Genomic DNA, 20,609 nt, shown 5'->3' on the forward strand with positions numbered 1-20,609 from the left:
CAGCCCAATAGTTTATGGACTATTAATTAGCCATTAAAGCAGTCAGCATGATAGTCAGACAATCTATCAAATTGATGAATGGGATGAACTACAGTGCTATTTATAACATTTTTTTTTTACAACTCTCAGATATTAAAAGAAGGGAAAAAAAGTTTAGCCTGTGTCGAACAATAATTTATTACGATAATCAATGCCTCGCAGAGTGACAGGGAGTATTTACCTGTTTAATGCTTCAAATCTTCTCCTGGGACTCTGATATGCCAGCGCCTTGAAAGGGTGTCCTAAAAACAAAATCAAATGAATTCTGCAGATCTGGGGAATGTGCTATATCAAACATAAATTTTAATTGCTCTTCATTTACTAAGTGCAGCATTACCTCATACTTTCCTTTTAACAATGGATTTTCTATAAATCATTCTGCGGATAAATATGATAAACTGCTCAACGTATTATGGAACATGGCGGCGCGTATTAGCACTTGAGAATGTATTGATTGCCTATTTTGATTAATTTTTCATGAGTCTCTAGTTTAGTGTCTAGTTAGTTCTTAAGATTGAGTATACAGGTGGAGGCGCAATTTCTGTCTATCTCTGTCTGTCTGTTTATCTTTCCGTCAATGTGACTTTTTAATAAGCCACTGAAGTTGGACTCTACATGTTTCGATTTGATTATCTATAAGCAACGTGTGTCAAAGTGAAATTCAATGATTCTTTGCAAGAGGGGGACAGGCACTAGTTTCTCTGATGACAGGCTATCTCTCCTGAGACATAGTAAGAGAGGGGAGGGATGGGACTCAGCTGTATGCTGCTCGTTTTCGCATAATGCCAATCACTATTGGCATTGGTCTCAAAACAAAGGGAAACACGGAATACTCCACAAAAAAAAGATAATTCAACATTGTACTCTAAATGTTATTTAACAAAAATAAATAATATAATGTTGTTACTATTTGCAGGTCAATAACAATATTTGAGAATGATATATATTCTCACAGTCACAACTCAATCCCCCCACCCCCCCAAAAATCAACGAGAATGCAGTTATAAATCCTGTTTTTTTTTTAAAAATTTTTTTGCAAGTAAGAAAATCCCCCCCAATTTCAGCAGCAAACTTTATTGTCAGTAGGTTGGTGTCAGAATTACGTGTCTGCTGCCAGTGGTTCATATTTCTCCCTTGAGAGGAGTATTGCAGCAAACAGAGTACATGCAGGGTTCTCCTGCTCTCCTGTCACTCAATCCTCAGCACAGACATCTCACCTGAGTGTTAAGAATTGAGGCGGGGGAGGGGAGGTTATATAATTCAGCAAATTTATTACAAACGCTATATCATTGCTATAAATTTTGAGACGCACAATTCGTAGATTTTATTTTATGTACTTTTACTTCTGTACAAACTTTTCGTGTACCATAACAGGAGCACTTTAACTTTAACTAAAAAAAATGGAAACAAACATGCATTCAAATATAAGAAGCTAAACTCTAAGGCACGGAACATGGACCAATTACTTAGCATTGAAGGATCCCAATGGACTACCTTTAAACCATGGGGTTGATTGAGTAAACCAACATACAAAAATAAGTCCTGCACTCAAACTCAAACTACTCTTGGGCAGCAGCAATGACTATAGTACACAACAGCCACAATATGTACAATTAAAACCAAAAACGAAAAAAAGTTACTTGGCCAATATCCCAAATCCATATGCACATCTAAACAATGTCCTCCAACGTCACTCCAATGATCTTCTGAGCACAAGCCCACTCGCCAAGCCAAGGCAAACATACCAGGTGAGTCCCACACTAACAATTCAACAATTAATTCAGCCAACAGGCAAAAATCTCCAAATGAGACAGAGAGGGAAATTCTTCTAAACCCTTACACACTTATTAACCCTTAATAGGTGACACATGGGTTGGGTGGAAGCACTGCAACAGCCCTCTCTGTCTCATTGGAGATTTTTGCCTGTTGGCTGAAGACGACTGGGTGAATTTTTGGTGTGGGACTCGTTCGACTTGATGTGGTGTGTGGGCTTGCGCTCGGACGACCATTGGAGTGATGATGGATGGATAGGGATTTAGGATAGTGTGCAAGTAAATATTTTTTTTGTTTGTTTTAATTGCCTAAACCAAATACAGCAGCTGTGGCAACCAATAGTTTTTGGCCAGACTCATCTTCATGAAATATGAAAATACATAAATAAGAAATAACTAAAAATATACACCGATTAAGTGGGAAGAGAGTTCTGGAGAGAGAGGTCTCTGTAATGGGAAGAGGGGTCTAAAATGAGAATTGTGGCCTTAGAAAAATACTGGTGCACAAAGTATTTTTGCACAAAGTGATTGAAGCAAATGAAATAATTAATCAAGTAGTCAGAAAAAAACAAGACAAATAACATGGAAGAATCTCAACTTATGTTGGAAAAAACCCCAAATACTGCTCTTTTTCTGCATTTCTGTATATTTTTGTTACCTTTCCCCAAATGTAATTTTTTTTCCCCCCGGACTAAAAGAGCTGTATGCACATAATTGAATCTCCCCATAACCCGTTTAACATGCAACAAATTAAACAACAAACACAATCTCAAATAAATGATAAAATACACTTTTTTTGATACAGATTGTGATGAAGAATGGTACACAGTCATTCCTGGCACTGCAACTCACAGACCAATGGCTATACTGTAATAAAACAACTAAGATCAAAGAATCTCAAATCAAAGAATGTTATCTGTGGATCGATACATTTCTTAAGCTGTGGGATAAATCTCTACTGTGATGTGTCAAACTGTCAATTACAGCTCTTATTGGTAGGGGAAAGATGTCATTATTGGCCTTGCTTTTCAGAAGATAGACCCGTGTGAGATGTTAATTAACTCAATGTTTAACCCCGATAATGCACGATAAAGCCATCACAGATCTCTGGAAGACTAATAAACACGATGCATGTCTAGCTCTAGATGTCATTAATATGACTTTGTAATTGATCCCCTATTCAGGCATTCCATATGGCATGCCTAACTGAACACTATGCTTTGCTGTTAATCTGGCAATAAATGTATTTTAGAGGGTTGTTACAGATTATTTCCAAAAGATATGAGGAGTTGAGGATTCATGTTTAGGACCTGGTAAAAGTATCCATTCAATAGATTTCCTGATTCCTCTGGGAATTTCATGTTTTTTTTTATGTATTTGGTACTTTCAGTAGGAGCTGAAGTCCTGAAAGCAGAAACTGATAATTAGTAAACTTGAACTTGGCGATACATTTTAGTTCTGATGGATAATTTTTCGGGACAACAGCATTTCGATGTCGATTTAGCTTGGCCAGATGTTGATTGGGGAACCAATTCATGAAAACAAACCAAAGGGGGCCAAACAGTGTGTTGCAAAACGTATACACAGTATAATAGTTCACAACAGATCAACTAAGGAACAAATATGCAACAAAACGAAAACAGTGAGAGCAGTTGAAAAAAAAATCTATATTTATTTATTTATTAAATATATGTATATATTGTTTTACTGCTCCTTCTGTTTTTTTCACTATTGCCCAATTCGCACTTGATCTTTGAATAAAATCCACATTTAGTCACTGTACCCTAACCATCAATCATTCCTCTCTTTTTATGGTGCCACGGGCAGATTTCAGAATATTGATTACTTCTGATCATGTTCAGCATTGCTTGTTTAGTCAGTAATTTGGATACATTGTGGCTGAGAGTGGATGAGAGTTCTGTTATTTGACCGAACAGCCGAACAGCCCATATTTGGACGGATTGCAGTTTGACCAAAATAATTCTCCAAGTCTAATAATTGTGTGACAGATCTGATAAAGACAGACAGTTACCTAAATGATTGCTAACTAACTGTAGGTATTTGTAGATTATTATTTATATAGCACTTAATTATAGAAAGGGGATAATAGAGGTAAAGAAGCCCATGTTCAAACAAGCTTACAATGTGTAAAGATCGAAGGTGGGGAGATGTATATCATTAGGTGTAGTGCCAAAAACCCCTTAATGATAAAGATCTTGAACCTATGTTTCCTAATTCTATTACCACAACCTTACAATGCATTAGGGAACATGCAATGATAGGGTCATGTGATACCCAGTACCACTGTATAGAACAGAGGCATAGAATGACTCGTTATACTAAAAATGCTAAGGAGTTTCACTAATTTTTCACAGTTACAGTCAAATTGAGTTCCAGTTTCAAAGCTAAATTATAAAAAAAAAATCTTAGAATTAGCCCCCTCGGTTTAACAGTGATGACTGTTGAATGAAAGCTTATGCTACAGAGTCAGACTGTGAGTCACCCAGGGATATCTGTATTAATCAACAGCGAGTTTATACATTTTAATATACTTTAATTGCTTTAAAGGGACAATCCAATCACCATAGTAACCACTACAGCGTATTGTGAAGGCGATGGTGCTAGGAAGCTGTTTTCTAAACTGGTTTGACCAAAAACATTTTAATTCCTAGCATTTAAAGCTTGCCCCTCTTGTTGGGATGCCATAATGAGTATTATTATTTTTATTTTTTTTTAGTAAGTAAGCTGGATTTAACTGCACTAAATATTCTGTATACTACTCTTACCACTGAATTAACACAATAAGAGAGCTTGTGCCAACTTGTCAGTGCCATGAGAATCCATGGTGATTTAACACACATTCTGGGCAATCGAATGGCTGTAGTAAGACAGGGACTAAGACAGACACAGGGACAAGTCATATTGACTGTAGTAGTAGAAGCATGTGGTTAAGGTCAAGGAAAATGGTGGTGGGAACATTAGCATTAACATTATTCTTAAATTGAATAGAAAAGTTATAGAGATGTTTAGCAAACTTAGGTTTTTGATTCCATTCCATCAGCCAATAGAATAAATAGCAACTGGATTCTGCCTATAATTGTATCGAATTTTATCTGGATTTAAGCCATCTGAAATTCTAGGAGCAAATAGTCAAAAAAACATTTTTATTCAACAGCTTTTTTCTGTCAATATTTTAAAAGCCATTTATTGAGGATTGTGTCTTCATTATATGACACTGAATTACCTAGTCTGTTATTGTCATTCCTAGGTATAATATTGATTTTAAGTTTTTTATGAAAATCTATATTTTTTGAATATTTATCAGTTCCCGAAAAGCATTTAACTGTTGGAATTAAATTGAGTCAAACCCATAAAAGGCTTATTGGGAGCATGTAAACTGCCGATACATGTTATCAGTGGGAATTTGATCTAGGGCTTAGATTGGTTAATTAGTTGAGGAATTTTATTCTGAGTTCTATGGGAATTATTTAAGTCAGTCTTCATGACATTGTTAGCAAAGCTTATGTACATCTCTAAACCCATCCAAGCTGATTACACAATACGGGAGTTTTAAATAGACAGTTCATTTTCTAGATAATCTCATAATTCACAGGTTAACAAATTTCCTGTCAGAAAAACGTCATTAATGACAAGAGATTAAAGGAAAGATCATGTTAATGACTGTCTCCCTTCATTGTGAGTCTCTTATAGATGTGTATAGTTATATTCCATGGAAAAAAATAATGTTACCAAGACAGGAGGCTACACATATGCTTTAATTTTTTTTACTGAAACCTCCAGCACCAAGGAAATAGTTAACAGAACAAACAAAGAAAACAATCAGAGATAGTTAAGTCATACAAAACTTTCCCACATCCTCTTTCATTGCTGCTGCCTCCTAGGTGAGTGTGTTTAAGATTAGAGTCCAAGTTCGTGGATGCCCTTTCTTTATTTTTGTGTGTTATGAAGGGGGTCTGGACAAGCTCAGGGCAGTGACCCGTGATCTGTGCAAGAGTCTGGCACAGGGCCTTAAAACAGTACAGGACAAACTCATAGATATTTCCCTCATTTTCCTATTAGCAGACGAGGCTCTCTCTGACCAATCTTGGGACCTCATACTCTCTGCTAATGAGTGCCACAATGCAGCACTTTACGGTATCAATACTAAGTTGACGAACTTGACTCAAACGATTTGGGCCTGGAGACCAATGGTATATTATCTGATGGGAAATCCAAGAGTTGACGAAACATGTTTTGGTCTTCACTTCATTAAACAAAGACCAGCAGTCACTGAGAGAGATGTTTTGTCCTATAGACCGTTTTTCCTCCAGAGCTGATTGGCAGAGGATTGTGCCAGCAGCAGAGCTGCCTTTTCAGGCATCAGATCCAGATTATCCAATCAAACCTCAACTTGTGGAGCCTTTATGCCAACACTGCTCTCTATTACCTTGAGGATTCACTCATAAACAGGTCTTTGTTTCCTGCTCCTCCTGTGGCAGACCCAGTGCAGGAAGACAAGCTTTCTTCTTTAAAAATTGAGGCACATTAATCTATTTCCTTTTAATCCTATTACACTCTTTGGAGCTCACTCAGCATTCATGAATTTTGCAAACCACGTCTGGGTTCAGAATCAATGTGTCACGGAATGCCCGCTTTGGACGAGCACCTCACCTCCTTGCGGAAGATGTGGGATCAGGTCCATGCTGCTCTCTCTCATGCAGCTGCTGCTCAGAAGAGATTTGATGATTGTCATAGGTGTGCGGCTTCTTCTTATGCCCCGGGTGATAGGGTTTGGTTGTCCTCTAAGAATCTCCGCCTCAGGGTTCCCTCGATGAAATTCGCGCCCAGGTTCCTTGGCCCCTATAAGGTATTGCATAAGGTAAATCCCGTGTCCTACTCCCTGGCCTTGCCTCCTTCCATGCGTATACCTAACACCTTTCATACCTCCCTTTTGAAGCCTTTGCTCTGTAATCGGTTCTCTGGACCTCTCAGGCGTCCCGATTCCCTCCGCGCGGTCTCCAGTGACGTGTACGAAGTAGCTGCTCTCCTTGATTCTCGTTTCTCTCGAGGTCGGTTGCAGTATCTGGTGGATTGGAAGGGTTACGGCCCTGAGGAGTGGTCTTGGGTTCTCTGATTTAAACGCGCCCTCTTTGATCCACTCCTTTCATGCGCGGTTTCCTTTGAAGCCTTCGGCTTCCCGCCCTCCGGCGGTCCTCGAGCGGGGTTTATGTCAGGGCTCCGCGGGCGGCTGTAAGGGGAGGCTGCAATCCATTTGCAGCACTCACCCTCAGTCCTTCGCCGCTCGCGGTCTCCCCTTCCCCTACCTGTCAGCGAGCGGCATCTTCACAGCTTTATGCGCCGCTCGCGTCCTCCTTCTCGCCTCCCAGCGGCAGCATGTATAACGCTGCACGCTGGGAGCCCGCGCATTTATGCAAACGCCGGGGTCAGTCACGTGACCCGGCGTTAAAGCCACAGTACCATAATCACAGTGGGAGGTGTAAATATCTCCCACGTGTGATTGTTAATTCTGATTGGAAGTTATCCAATCAGAAATAAGCAAAGGATTTATATACTTACCTTTCCTGTCTCTCAGTGCCCTGTTGTGGTCTTGTGATACCTGTATTGCAGTCTGTTCGTGTTTCTCTCTGGTTACCGATGATTTGGCTTGTTATTCCGATTTTCCTGTATTCTCCATTCCTTTGACCTCGGCTTGTTTCTCGTTCTCCTGTTTTCTGGCTCCCTTTACTTGGCTTGTCTCCTGACTATTCTTAGTGTGCGTAACCCGGCCATTCTAAGGACCGGTATTGCACCCTTTACTTTCTGTGACCTGTTAGCGTGTTAGGTTCCCGAATCGTGACACAATGTTCTATCTACTCCAGTCTAAAGACACCCTCCAATTCCCGTTTCTGTGAACAGAAACTCGTTGGTTCTCATTTATATGGAAAATTTGAAATTTCAAGATAAATATGCGATCTATCCTGTCTCAGGTCCACCCTATTTCCTCAGCCTATTTCCTGTTACAGGTAAGACTGGAGATAATTGACTAGTCATCATCCATCTTCTAGGTGACTTGCTCTGCATGGGTGATTGGTTCTCCTGTCTGGGCCTCAAGGATGCCTACCTCACGATCACCATCCATCGAGGTGTTTGATGTTTCCTCCACTTCCGTTGGAAATGCTGTCTTTGGCAGTTCACGTGTCTGTCACTCATCCTCAGCTCAGCTTTACCAAGCTCCTGAAGCAAGTGAAGGACTTCAGTTATATCAGGGGAATCAAATCCATCATCTATTTTGATGAGATTCTCCTTCTGGCAAAAGACTCAGGGGATTTACTGTCAGGATTACTAGTTGATCCAGCACGCAGAATTATATCACATCTAGGACTAAGGATAACGTTTAACCGGAAATATTTGTATTCCTAACGCTATAGTGTTAATGCCTTTCCCCTATTTGCTTTGATTCTGAGAGTTCTTTGTTTTCTGCGGCATTAACAGACCTTGGTGCTACTGATCATACCTCTGTGGAGAGCTTAACCTTGACTCCCTACACATCTTGAAATGTCCACCATGGATCTGTTGCTCCATCCTCATGTACCTTCTCTCCTGCATGATCCAGACAGCAGTACATCCACATGTGCTTAAACACCGATGCCTGCTAGTGTCCTGGACCACTTCAGGGATCCTGGGACCAGTGGTGTATTCTGTATTTTTGCTACGCTTGGCACGACTAAATTCGGGCACCCCCCTAACCTAACTTTTCCCACCACTTATTATCAAAGCCATTTTTTTTGACTGACAGATGCACTCCCTCATTGACACATGCACTGACATACACTCACTGACAGATACGTAGTCATTGGCACACACATACCGTCATTGGCACACACACTGTTTAAACAACCCACACTTTCACTGACACTCACTGACACACCCACTCACTGACAGGCACACACTCTCAGATACACATATACTGACATACACTCACTTACATAAACATCTTCACTGATTTGACACACTCTGACAGACTCACACATTCACTCACTCACAGACACACATTGACAGCTACACACATACTCACTGACACACACACACTCACTGACACACACATACACACACACAAACTCAAGGACAGACACACACACACACACTCTCACAGAAACACACATTGACAGACACACACACACACTCACTCACTGACAGACACACATAACACTTACAGCCAGACACACACACATACACACACACACACCCACACCCACTCACACACACTCACTCACTGACAGCCAGCCAAACACACACACACACTCACACTCACTGGCAGACACACATACTCACTGACAGACACACACACACACACACACACACACACTCACACTCACTGGCAGACACACATGCTCACTGACAGACACACACACACACACACTCACTGACAGACACACACTAATAGACACACACACACTGACAGACACACACACTCACTCACTGACAGACATACACACACACTGACAGACACACGTAACACTTACAGCCAGACACACACACTGACAAACACACACACACATACATACACACACCCACCCACACCCACACACACTCACTCACTGACAGCCAGACACACACACACACACTCACACTCACACTCACTGGCAGACACACATACTCACTGACAGACACACACACACACACAGACACACACTCACTGACAGACACACACTAATAGACACACACACACACACACACACACTCACTCACTGACACACACACGCACCATTTTTTTTCTTTTACTACCTTTGGGAGAGCTGGAGCAGATCCTGCCCCTGACTGCTGCTGGGCTGCTGGCAAGCTCCTTCTGGCTGTTCTGCTGGCAGGCTCCTGGCTGGGCGGACAGACAGATGCTCAATGGAGGTGGTGAGGAAACTGAGCTCTTCCTGTTCTGCTCCCTCGCACACTGCCAGGGCTGGAGTGATGTCATATTCCGCTTCCCAGTATCAAAGAAGGGCTGCGCAAGGGAGCAGGAAGACCTCAGAGGACTGTGCCCCCTCACCTCCTGCCACACGCTGAGTGTCTGAACACATTGGGGGAACACATTGGGACCCCCAGGATGAGGCAAATATGGCATTTGCCTGGGCACTTAGGGCAGCGTTTTTTGCTGCTCCCTGAAAGTGCCGTCCTAGGCAAATGCCGTGTTTGCCTCCTGGCAAATACAGCCCTGCCCGGGACGTGTCTGGCTTATTACACCTGTTCTAAGACTCCTGGGCTCCAAATACCAGGAAATCTTACCTCTATGCAATATAAAACATGCCATCTCTGGTGTTTGGAAAAGCAGATGGTTGGCACGTCCCTCTTCAGGGCTCCAGTGTGGGCCAGCAAGCCCTTACTCCTGCAGAGTGAGCTTGCCCGTGGGGTTGAAAAAAGAACATGGAAGAAGAAAGAATACATTTAATTGTAAATATTATTTTATATTTTACAGATATTTAGTTTATTCCCCACATCCCCTTACTACAATTAGGGTAAGGAGGTAGGATGGATTTATATGTTTTTTTTTATGGGGGGTGACTAGGGGTTTGGGACCTGTAGTCACCGGAGGGGGAGATTATTTCTATTATCAGCTCCCACCCACTGCCGCTGACCTATTGTCCCCCCACAATGTGTAGGGGCTGTAGGGGACAATAGGTCCACCCCCTTATTATTTAGGGCCCCTACCTGCCATTAATGAGTGGGGACTGGGGGTGGATAATGGGTCCACACCTCGCACTTTATATTTTGGACCCCACCTGCCAGCAATGGGTGAGACCTGGTAGGGGGGGACAATAGGTCCATGCCACATTATTAAATAGGGCCCCCACCCACCGCCAATGGGAGCAGCCTGAAGGGACAATATATCCCCCTGTTCAATTTATTCAAGTGAATCCACATGTTGCCATGGGTGGGGGCTGAAGGCAGACACTAGATTCCCCGCTTAGTTTTATAACCTCCAATCACACGGCAAGGGGAACACTATGTCCCCTCCCCCTCCCCAGTTAATTGTTTTTTTTAGGTGCCACACAATGGGGGCATGGGGATGAGATGAAGTGGTCTTGGTACCTATAGTGTCTCTTTAAATAAAATTACATCATGAACATATTATGTATATCATATTGTAATAGTTGATCAAATTAAAGAAAAATATACCTGTTTAGTATATATCTGTTTGGTTTGAATTCTATTAGTAATTTTAAGCCTTTATACACACCCAGGTCTTGGGTTTTATGACTCTTAATTTCGGTAACATGTTCAAATAAATACTCAATTCTTCATCACATCCATGGGATAAAAGACTTATTGAAGTAGATAAAGAAGAAATTTTCCTTTATGATTTCATAAATATCACAGGGATTTACAGGAATCGTGTGTACAGAGTTCAAAAAGATATTTTCTTTTAAAAAGCCTACACAGTAACGTACAAACTATGCTGTAGAAAGAATGATAAAGCTTTTGGGTTTTTTCTTTTGTTATGTTTTGTCTTGAAGGTTTTCATCTGTTGGTTTCATTAGAGAACAAGGTGATGATTTATTAGGTATGGATGAAGCAGATGAAGCAGATGAAATAAAGTGCACCGTTTGTGGATTTTATTGTTCTCGAAGGAATACATAATTCAACAGAAGCCCTATAGAAAGAAGGTAAGAAGGGATCCTACTGAAATCAAAAGTTAAAAATTAAATAAGAGACATTTTGTAGAATATTTGAAGCTAGAAATAGTTGAGATCCACAGACTTACATTCTATAAAAATGGCCAATTTCCCCAATGTAAATATTACCCAAGATACTTCTAGACCTTAAAACATGTACCTGGTAGGCTGTGGTCAGAATGTTACATATTGAGTCCTAGACATGTGCAATTCGTTTCAGTCCGAATATGAATTCGGACGAATTTCGGGCAATTCGGACATTCGGGTACTTCCGAATGTCCGAATTGCCGAAGTGCCGAATTTCCAAAGTGCAGAAATTGCCGAGGTCCCGAAGTTCCAAAATTACCGAATTTCCGAAGTGTCGAAGTGTCGAAGTGCAGAAGTTCCGAAGTGCAGAAGTTCCGAAGTGCTGAAGTTCCGAAGTGCTGAAGTTCCGAAGTGCTGAAGTTCCGAAGTGCTGAAGTTCCGAAGTGCTGAAGTTCCGAAGTGCTGAAGTGCCGAAGTTGCCGAAGTTCCGAAGTGTCAAAGTGCCGAAGTTCCGAAGCACAGTATTGCCTAAGTACTATTATACTTACCCAGTGAAAGAAGAAGAATGTTACATTGTATTCAATTTTAAATAAAAAGTATACAAACATAGCCAGGACTCAGCTGTAAGCATTTGCAACACTTACAACAATCAAGTAACACACATTCATATAAAATGTAAGTTACTTGGCCAGTTAGTGTAATGACAGGAATGAATAAGTAGATAACTCCCTAATTCCCACGGTATTAGGGAGTTATCTACTAAAAGGCTGAAAGACCTACATTGGTCTTTCAGCCAAATTTACTAATACTAAGTAAAGATTACTTAGTATTAGTAAATTATGCCCCTACTGGCTATACCGCGAGTAGGGGCATGTATATTAAACAGTGAGCAGCCTCTCTCAATCAGAGAGTTATGAGTCAAATTACACAGCGTGGGAAAATTCCAAAGAACTTTCCCACACTGTGTAAAATGACACAGAGCACTCTGATTGGTGGATTTCAAACCAAACAATCAGAGTGCTGTGACAGGTAAATGTAGAGACTTACCTGTCAGTCTCTTCATTTACCTGTCAGAGCACTCTGATTGGATGGCTTAAACCCTCCAATCAGAGTGCTCTGAGCCAAATTACAGGGCGGGGCAAGGCTTTAGAAGCCTTCCCCCGCCCTGCAGAGCTCAGTCTGCGCGGAGCCCTCTATGGGTGAAGAAGGATTTTTTCTTTTTTATTGCGTCGGTTATTATGGTTTTTTATTTGGCCTTTTTTGGGGCTGAAAAAAAAAGATTTTAGAAGAAAGAAAACATTTAATGGTAAGTTATTATTTTTTTTTTTACAGGTTCTAAGGTCCCCCCCTCATTATTTTTAGGGTGAGGAGGGTAGGTAGGGAGATCATTTTTTTTGGGGGGGCGGAGGGGGTGACTAGAGGTTTGGCGACCCCTAGTCACCTGGGGGGACATTTTTCTAGGGCCCCCACCCGCCGCTCAGGGGTGGGGGCCAGGGGGGAGGGCATTAGGTCCCCCCCTTTATTAGTATTTAGGGCCCCCACCCGCCACTCAGGGGTGGGAGGACCTTAGGTCCCCCCTTATTAGTATTTAGGGCCCCCACCCGCCGCTCAGGGGTGAGGGCCAGGGGGAGAACATTAGGTACCCCCTTATACCAATTTAGGGCCCCCACCCGCCGCTCAGGGGTGGGGGCCAGGGGGGAGGACATTAGGTCCCCCCCTTATTAGTATTTAGGGCCCCCACCCACCGCTCAGGGGTGGGGGCCTGGGGGAGGACAATAGGTCACCCCCATCATTTTACTTAAGGGCCCCCACAGGCTGCTCACTGTTTACTAGACATGCCCCTACTCGCGGTATAGCGAGTAGGGTCAAAATTTACTAATACTAATGTGGCAAACCTAGCAACTTCTGGACTGTAATATATCGAGGTTGTCCGGAGGCTGAAAGGGGGGACTGTATCTTATATTTGTATGTGTATTCTCTAGGACCGTTCGCATGCTGGCAGCCCTAAGCTACCAGCATGCAAACCCTTCGTTTGACGAATTGCGGTTCTCCGGGCCGTTCGCCAACCGAATACGGGCTCCCCAGGTAGACCACACACTTATAGTCGTGTGGCGCTCATTAACCGATTGCAACAATGTTGCAATCGGTAATTAAAGGCTCTCCTAGGTGGCCGTCGTTCGACCACCGACCATGCGGCGGTCGGCCATCTTGGATCCTTTGTCTCTCCAGCGGTGTACGGTCATCGAGCACCTGGTACTAAAAACGGCTACTCAATGATCCGAACACCGCTGAACTTCCAGAGCGTTCGGGAGTTCCGCGTTCACCACATTCTGTTCCCCATCGATGTTCGGTAGTTTCAAACCGAACTCGATGGTTAAGTATATTTTGTGCGGCGTTCGGTTAGTTTAGCTGGGATCTGAGCGGTATTCTCACTAGATGTGCCCGCAGACCCCAGCTATCTACCGAACGGTTGTTCGTATGAAAGTGAGTAATATTATGCGAAATATGGATTTCTATGTGAATTGTCAGTTTTGCTGCACGAGGGGATAATCCACTTAATCGTCCATTTTAGTGGGAGTATCCCTCTCGTGCAGCAATGCCTGTTGGGATAATTACACTGCCTGATGGGAGAAATCCCCTGTAACATCTGTAAGGAGACCCCTTGCAAGGGGAACTGCATAAATATGGAAGTCTGTGAATAAAGCCAGTTAGTTGACTCCCAAACTGTGTTTCGTCCGGTTATTGGGAGGATTTGGGGACTTGCATTACTTTTCAGCGCTGACTGTGGATTTACCTGTGAAACCAGCGGAGATCGTGGACTCTAATACTGCCCTCCGCTACAACTAAGTCATTTTTACTTAGTATTAGTAAATTTGTCTGAAAGACCAATTTAGGTCTTTCAGCCTTTTGGTAGATAACTCCCTAATACTGTGGGAATTAGGGAGTTATCTACTAAGTGGCTGCATTAGAAGTGCCGAAGTCCCGAAATTCCAAAGTTCCGAAGTGTCGAAGTGCCGAAGGTGCCGAAGTTCCGAAGTGCCAAGGTTCCGAAGTTCCGAAGTTGCCGAGTTTCCGAAGTGTCGAACTGCCGAAGTGCCGAAGTGCTGAAGTGCCGAAGTTCCGAAGTTGACGAAGTTTTGAAGTGTTGAAGTGCCGAATTGCGAAAATTCCGAATTTCGGAATGCCGAACCGAACCTAAATTTTTCCCCATGCACATGCCTATTGAGTCCTATGTCCACTCTTTTTGGTTAATAGTTTCATCCAGTTTTTAAAAAAATATAAAATCTTGTCTAAATTACAAACTCCTGTTGGATAATTATCAACATGTTAAAGGAACATTTAGGGCATGACAACAACTTGATCTCAATGACGGTTTTATGTGCCAGGAGGTCCTGGGCACATTTTTACCTTATGGGAGTAAAATCATTTGCAAACATTTTAACCCAAAATGTTTTGAAGACAGCAACTGTCTGCTCTGCCACTCTTCTCCCGGCAATGGTCTTTGGACACAATACCACTGGGAGACACTATAAACTTACCACTAACTCCCTGATTACAAAACTGTCTGAAAAAGGGAAGTTCTTGGAATTTTAGTTTGCATAAATACTGAATGCTAGACTTGGGCATTCGTTTTCGGGTGAACATGTTTTCGTCTAATTTTTCAGCAATTTGTCCATATGTACGAAAGATGAATGGACAAATACAAATTAAACAATTAAACTAATTGTTTTTTGGACACAATTTTGTCTGTGCAATTCATTTTGTTTGGTTAGTTTTAGTTTATTACAATGTGGCAGCTACTAGCTCGTTTTTCTTTTCCTTTTCTTTTTTGTGATCGGGTCCTTTTTTTAAATTTAATAGTTGCAGTGACTTAATGGATTTTTATTTGGCCTTTTTTGGGGCAATAGAAAAGAAGATGGAAGAAGAAAGAAGCTATCTACTGGTAAGTGCTAATGATTTATTTTACAGGTATATAGTTTATTGGTCCCCCCTTTACTATTATTAGGGTGAGGGGAGTAGCTAGGGTATTTTTTTTTTTTTTTTTTTTTTTTAATTCTTTATTTTTGTAGTGCATATAGCTGGAACAGACGTGCATGTGGTACCCCAACGGCAATCCACACGCTTATTTCAACAACAATAGAGACAGTAGGGAAAGATTGAACAATGCACATTTTTGAATATGTTATAGAATGATGCGTAATTCTGATAAAGCCACAATAATAGATAGGGCAACGTAAAATAAAATAACGTAAGATTAGGTCTAGAGGTTAGAGCTTATTCACGCAGGCGTATAGTATAAACATTGCTTGGGTGAGCAGTCAGTCTAGCGTGGCCTCACGTTCGGTATGCTTTAAATAAAGCTGCACCCGTTTGCATCTGCCTTGATTATTGCTTTTCAGGCACCTTCTCCCTGTTATCAGGACAATAGAGGTACACGCTTAGATAGGGCAAGGTGCCATACTACAACATTCGATCTGCGCTACAAGTTATGGTCATCTGTGCTGTGGTGTCAGGGATATAGGGAAATTGTTCCCTAGGAGTACTTGCTAGGGAGGTGAGCGCCAGTATGTTACTCGTCGCTTAATACACAACATATGGAGCTCAGTATAAATTCTCACTTTAAAGAAGCAAACAGAGGCTGCAGAGTACATAACATTGCATTTCATGCTAAAGAGGATGCCGTTATACTCAATTCAGTAATGAGTAAACCATCAGTGTTACGCCATATATAAGCAGGCTTGGATTGCTGCCTCAAGTTATGTTGGCAATTGGCTTAATGCAATGCTAGGTTATCACATAGAAAAACAAAAAAAAAATAACAATGGCAAAGGCTCTATAGGAATTAAAGTAGAATAAAATAACAGCAGGTTAAAGACTAACGCTGTACACCTATCTAGCATATAAATGCAGGTCCCATGTTATGGGGTATGGTGAGGGAGTCCATTTGTAGCGCGGTGTATGCCTAGCAGGCTCCGTTCATGTGTCTACATTCAGACGATCCCCTGTGAGTGAGGTCCTAATACAGTCCCTGGGAGTTGTGGGTGTCGCAATTCTTGCCTGGTTAGTGCGTGTCCCGGTGGGCTGTTCAGCCAGTGCCCCTTAGTGAGAGGCCGCCGCTGTTTAACTGCCACAGTCCAGTTGTGTTGTCTCCCTTGTTGCAGGTATGTACAGCAGCATGGCTGAGGGGGAGGTGAAGGTTATGGAGTGGGGCCAGAGGAGGCCTGGAGCGCGCTGCCTGAGCCTCTTTGCTGGTGCCGGTCCTCCGATGTGCTCGTCCACCGTTGGGCTAGGGCTTTTTGTGGCAGCCGCTGCGTGTTGTGCACAGGATGGGTGCTGGACGGCCATCTTGGATCCTATGTACGGACCTCGGTGTGAAGGAGGCCGGAGCGAAGGCGGTACGGTTTGCGGTGGCCGCTGCCCATGGATACCGGGATGACCCCCCCGGTCCAGAGGGGGGGGGGGGAGCAGCCGACCGCCGGCCAGAGAACCGGGAGAGCGGCCGTCTCTCTCGGCTCAAGCTCGTAGGCCTCAGGCCTCGGCCGGGTTACTGTGGCGCCTTTGTCGGTCCTGTTGGGTATCCCCTGGATCGCAACCGTCTTGGTGGTGCAGTGAGCACGGTGTCAGGTCGGTTTCCCGCAGTTGGCTCCGGTATTCCAGCTCAGAGGCCGGAGCTCAGACACAACGTGTCTGATCCGACCGGCGGTCAGGCCCCGCCCCCGCTAGGGTATTTTTTTTATTAGGGTGACTAGGGGCTTGGGGAACCCTAATCCCACTGGGGCTGATAATTTGTATGAGGGGACAGTAGCTTTACAACCTTTTACTATTTAGGACCCCCATCCAACGTTAATGGGTGAGGGCTGGAGTGGACATTATGTCCACTGTCCACTTTATTATTGCCAATGGGTGGGAGTTGTTATTTATGTATTACACATTACTACATATTTAATTATACACTGGGGACCCCGTCTTTTTTTAATACACCCCACCTGTGGCTTTAGTTGGGGGCTGAAGTGGGACATCTGGTCCCCCATTTGTTTTAATAGCCCTTTCTTTTAATGCCTACCAAGTGGGGGGTTGGAGGCTCCTGTTTATTTTAATGGCCCTATTCATGGGGCCTCTTTATTGGATTAGTGACTGGACAGCATTAGCTGTCCATTCGCTATTCTTTTCTTATGACAGCGAGCAATCATCTGGCTGCTTGCTGTTTAGTAGACATACCCTTACTCACGGCACGGTGGGTTGGGTCAGGAGGGAGGAGTTAACCTCCTTTATTTACTAACACTAAGTATTTTTTTTTACTTTGTATTAGTAAAGTTGTCTGAAAGACCAAAATTACGGAAAGGGTAGGGCTTTTCATAATTCAATTTTTTCAGCTTTTTACTAGATAGCTCCACAATTCTTGTGGGATTGCTATAAGAATACCAAAAAGGAGCTATCTACTAAACAGTAAATATGACAATCCCACGAGAGTACCAATTTATTAATGGCAGGATTTCGTCCAAAAATGAATGAACAAACGGACGAAATTCAGTTCGAATGAAGCAAATTAATTTTTTTGCCCTCAGACAAGTCTACAGGATGCTATAGTGCATGCCCAGATTTTATATTCAATGATAAAAATACTTAAACAGCATATGGCCTAATAGGTCAAAAAGAAAGAGATCTGTCTATGCTCTTGGAAGAGTCTTTAATTTCGTACACCTGCTGATAATGTCACATATAATGTAAATATGGTACTAATGTCTTTTTTTTTTTCTTTAGATAATCGAGCATAATGTATTACCATAACTAATAACTAATTGCCTTAGATTTAAAATATTTACAGGGACCCTTTAAGCACCATAAACACTTATTCTCTGTGCATAGGTTATGGTGCAATCGGTTCCTCATGCCTAGATTTTATAGTTTATAACTGCAGCTATAAGCCTATGACTGTGTGCATTCCCGGTTAAATGAAAATGTAATTCTCATGTTTAATAGTTCCACTCGTAGATTGTCAGCAAGAGCTGCAGCTGCTGATAGCCTGTGCAGAACTCAATTCATCTAATCTGATCAATGAGATTGCTGTCAATTAGTAAGCAATTTGTCCCATAAAGCAGGAATGATCCTAGGGTCACAGATGCCTAGGTGTAGAATTGTTTTGGGGCCCCCAGGTGGGCGTGGTCAGGTTAGGAACTCCTCCCCTTCTTAAATGTTCAGTCCATGCATGCATGTTTCTATGGCAATGATTCATCTATAAGCGCTAACCGTTTTTGCAATCTGACACATTCACTGACAGTCACACATTCACTGACAGACACACATTCTCACTGACAGACACACACACTCACTGATTTGACACATACTCACTCAGAGAAACACTCACTGACAGTCATACACACTCACTGAGACACACACACTCTCGTTGAGGCACACACACACACACTGATTTGACACACACTTACAGACACACACTTACAGACACAAAATCTCACTGATTTGATGTACATTCAGTGACAGTCACACACTCCCACTGAGAGACACACAGTCCCACTGAGACACACAGACACACACTGATTTGACACACACTGACAGACACACAATCTCACTGATTTGAAACAAACTCACTGACAGAAACAATCACTGACAATCACACAATCCCACTGAGAAACACACACTCTTGCTGACACACAGACAGACACACTCACACACACTCTCACACAATCTCACTTATTTGAAACACACAAAACTGACAGACACACTTGTGATAGAATTTATCTTGATTCCAAGGCTCAAGCTTATAGGTGTCATATAATGATATCCTATATTAAAATTGGCTAACTTGGAATTAGGATTGATTGCTTGATGCTTGAACAACACTTAAGACCATATATGTCTAAGTCCCGGGAGCAGAGAGCCCCCACCCAAGATGTCTCTACTCTAATCTTGTTGTTCTCTCTTACCCAGAAACTTATTTGTTATGTATACATGGCGCTCATTCCTATGTCTTATCTGTATTCCCTTGCTATTTTTGTTCTAAGAGTATTTGCACGTAAGCACTTACTTTTTAATGTATAAAACCCAGCTGATGAATAAAAAACGTCAGAGGCTTATTTTGAATACCAACAGGTGTCTGGTGTCTAATTCTTGCTTCTCTGAGTGCACTTGTAACAACAATTTGGGTTTCCTCTGAATATAACAAAGATCAACATTCTGATCCACAACACACTCAATGACAGACACACACACTGGCAGACACACACACTGACAGACACACACACTGACAGACACACACAGTCACTGACATACACAGGCTGACAGCAAACGCACTCACTAACAAACACACTCACTGACACACTCAGGCACACACCATGACAAGCACATACACACACACAGACACACACATTCTTGCGCACACACTCACAAATTAATTTTATTTCTTGTTGATTTTTTTAATTGTATTTACGGAGATGCTTCCTGCTTTGATGACGGCACACCACATTGACTGCTAACCCTGGTGAGGTGATTTGCGGCAAAGGTATAAATTCATACCTGCCAACATTTCAAATGGTGTGAGTGGGGTGTGGCCAGGGGCAGAGCTGTTCTGAGAAATTTTAGATGATTTACTAATAACCATTTATAAAACTAAAATGTAACAAGAACAATGTATTTTATTTACACAAACTTTATTCTAAAAACATTTATCGTGGGGGGCGGAGCTTAACACCGCACCGGAGCAGACGCCATTACCCGGAGCTCCGAGAAAAACCACAGCAATCTGTCGACATCGGGGCCACAAATCGACACCCGTGGTCTCAAACGACACCGCAGCACACGGGCAGACTCACCGGCTAGGCTGATGCCATTTTTTGTGACACCCGGAGTAAAAACTCGAAAACGCGGCGTTAAGGCCTACCGCGCGGGCGGACAGCATGGAAACAGAGTAGAGTGGGACTGGCCGTGGCACTTACCTTCCACAGCGGACCAACAGACCAGCCAGCAAACCGCAGGTGAGATGGGACGGAAAACCCCAAAACCGACCCCAGTCACCACTAAATCGCGGCAGGACATTAGCCAAATGCTGCAAACGCCCAGGGTGAGACAAGCGCCCACTCCCCACGAGGCC

Source organism: Pelobates fuscus, chromosome 4, assembly GCF_036172605.1.
Source record: "Pelobates fuscus isolate aPelFus1 chromosome 4, aPelFus1.pri, whole genome shotgun sequence".
Lineage (NCBI taxonomy): Eukaryota > Metazoa > Chordata > Amphibia > Anura > Pelobatidae > Pelobates > Pelobates fuscus.